We start from the raw sequence: 2,961 nt of genomic DNA on the forward strand, positions 1-2,961 counted from the left end.
GCTGTGAAAACAGGTGCTTGAACGATGAAGGAGATGTTGATGACATGATAATGACAAAGAGAATTGAGGATTTTAAGGAAAAGTTGTTATTCTATTCTGTATACACTATACTAATGCATCTCTTCATTTATTTGAAATTATCAAACGGATAAGAAGATAACTATTGAATTTTGCACTATGATCAACTGCGCCTACTCCTATATGAAAGCAAGGAGGAATTCTTTTAACTGAATACAATATCTTTTTAGCTTATAAATAAATACTATATAAATATTAGTATCCTTCTTAATTTGTGTAATCCCATAAATTAATTAAACTGCAAACTTTAAACATGTTATGTGTTTATTTCTCAGGCACGACATAGCAGGAGTTTCTGGCACGACGGACATCATCATTTCCCAAATGAATTACGGGTATGTGCTTCTTTTCACACTTAATTGTTATTTATTTGAATAATGGATTATTAGTTAGTGATAGCAAAAAACCGATACAACTTATTCAGAATGATTGTAAATTATTTTCTTGGTGATCAGGTTAGTTTTATTACCAACACTTTTTAAATTTTAGTCTAAAAAATTAGAAGAACAAGCCTTAATAATTTGAGATGAGAAAGTTATTTGAATTAAAATGAGAGAAGTCACATTATGTATACATGTATAAGATAGTAACTGAAATATTAATAAAGTTAAATATAAAAAATATTGAAAACTTGAAAGAACTCCAAGCTAAAAAACAACAGATTAAAAACATTATTTAAATTCTGAAAAACAAAGAATTTAAAATACAATTGAAATTCTCATCGAACAATTTCAATAAGTAAAATTTAAAATTCAAAAGTTTGAATTGACGGAGAAAGAGAAAGAGAAGGAAATAGTGCTTATTGCACATAATAATATAATGAGAATTTATTTAAAATATCGATAGATGTTTTGACAGAATAATAAAAGAACTGCTTCATTAATAATTAGACTTTGGACGAATTATAAAATCGTAATTCAGAATAATATGACATTACTTGGATTATGTTAACATAATAAATGAAAAATTAATTAAATATCATAGAAAATAGAGATGGTGTGAGGGTGTGGATCGTAAGGAGGGAATGAGGTAAGTGGGAGTAGTTGGTGGTTTCTTCTTCTTTGATTTTTATTTGATAAAGACAGTAAAAATCATTCAAACAAATAACTGTCCCTAAATCTAATTGGAGATTAGAAAGTTCTCCATTAAGACAAAAAGTTATACTATCTTTCAAGATCGTGAATTGAAATCTTTATACAAAAAGTCAAAGACCCAAAAGATTGAATATTAAAAATATTCAAGCAACAAAATAAACAAAAAATTTATTGTTAATTAGGTGATTTCAATAATTGATATTAAAACTCAAAGTTATATTAAAAGTAATCAGCACTAAAATTAAAACTGGAAACAAGGGAGAAGAAAATTTAATTTCTTATTGTATATAATACTAAATAATAATTATTACTATGCCGACAAATTCGATATAAAAAATAAAATAAATAAATAATATTCGAATGTATTACTGAAAATTTTAAACAATGAAAGAATCTCAAGCAATAAAATCAAGATTAAAGATAAATAAGACAATAGAAGTACAAAAAAGAATTTATTTATATCAATATATATCATTAATTAAAGTTAAAACTCCAAATGTTCTACTGAAAATATTGTGCAGAATACCAAATTATAATTATTAAATATATCGATAAATCTTATGACAATTGTGGAGAAAGAACTTTTTATTTATACTTCAACGAGTTCAAAATCACAATTAATTATCATATATTACATTATTTTGACTAAACGTAAAATACGGGAAAGAACAATGCATAGCTCTGTTATATTGAAAGTATAGGAGTAGATAATAATATTAAATCAAGTAAAAAGTTGATTGAAAAGCATATTCACACTGTAAAATACTAAATAGTTGATATGCCATTAACAAAAACAACATAGAAGTGCTTCACTGAATACATTCCATTGGATTATCCCTTCTGACTAAGCATATGAACCCTGAATTGTTCTATTTAATTTGTTTTCTATAATTTCATAAAGATGTCGTTAGTTGGGTGTGTCATATTGAAAAGTTAGATTATCTTTTATATTTTATTAAAATAATATAATCTAATATACTCAACAAGTGAAATTGCAATTTAAAATGATTAATATCTTTTAATATCTTCACGCAACGCATACGCAGATCGATACTAGTTGAGAAGAACATGCTAGAATGTATAAAAACCAGAGTGTGAGACTGAATAAATTAATACCTTCAACGAAATAAAGTATAAATTTTATTCAAACTCAAGCCTGAAATATCCCATCTTATCCCACTTCCCAGGTGGGATAAATTAGTCCAGAAATTTTAAACCCAGGACTATAATTCCTGAATAACTTAGTCCGCGTATCAAACGACCCCTAAGAGACTGGATCAAAACTTAAAAGACAAAGAAAGAAAGAAGGTGTAAAAGGTTTAAACTTAAAAGACAAAAATAAATAGAGAAGGCGTAAATGGTTAAAAAACAAGAAACAAAAAGAAAAACAACAAACGCCCACCGTGGGGCTCGAACCCACGACCACAAGGTTAAGAGCCTTGCGCTCTACCAACTGAGCTAGACGGGCCTTGTTGGGAGATGCCACATCTGTGGTATGTTGATCTGACAAGATTTTATGCGTAAGACAACTTTGGCATTAATTATCCTGGCTGACGACTCAGAAGACATTAGACATCTGCGGGCTATTATATTAGATATTTGTGGGCTATAATTCTATAATAGATTTATTGAATCATTCAAAATTATAAGGCCAAAACCTGAAATAATATGTCAAGAAATAGAAATTATGAAAAAGTTTAAGAAATATTTACGAATTACATTATAATAAATATTTTTAAGTATAAATTATTTTAATTCTTTATATACATATAATGTCTGTTTCGTCTGG

The 2,961-nt window shown here is 27.3% G+C and overlaps 1 non-coding gene across 1 annotated transcript; it reads right to left on the minus strand.

Annotated features, from left to right (window-relative positions):
- Nucleotides 1-2,567: 2,567 nt before the first annotated feature.
- TRNAK-CUU (transfer RNA lysine (anticodon CUU)) lies at nt 2,568-2,640 on the minus strand. Its single transcript has one exon. It is a non-coding gene; the product is annotated as a tRNA-Lys (tRNA).
- Nucleotides 2,641-2,961: the final 321 nt, after the last annotated feature.

Source organism: Lycium ferocissimum, chromosome 5 (genome assembly GCF_029784015.1).
Source record: "Lycium ferocissimum isolate CSIRO_LF1 chromosome 5, AGI_CSIRO_Lferr_CH_V1, whole genome shotgun sequence".
NCBI classification, from domain to species: Eukaryota; Viridiplantae; Streptophyta; class Magnoliopsida; order Solanales; family Solanaceae; genus Lycium; species Lycium ferocissimum.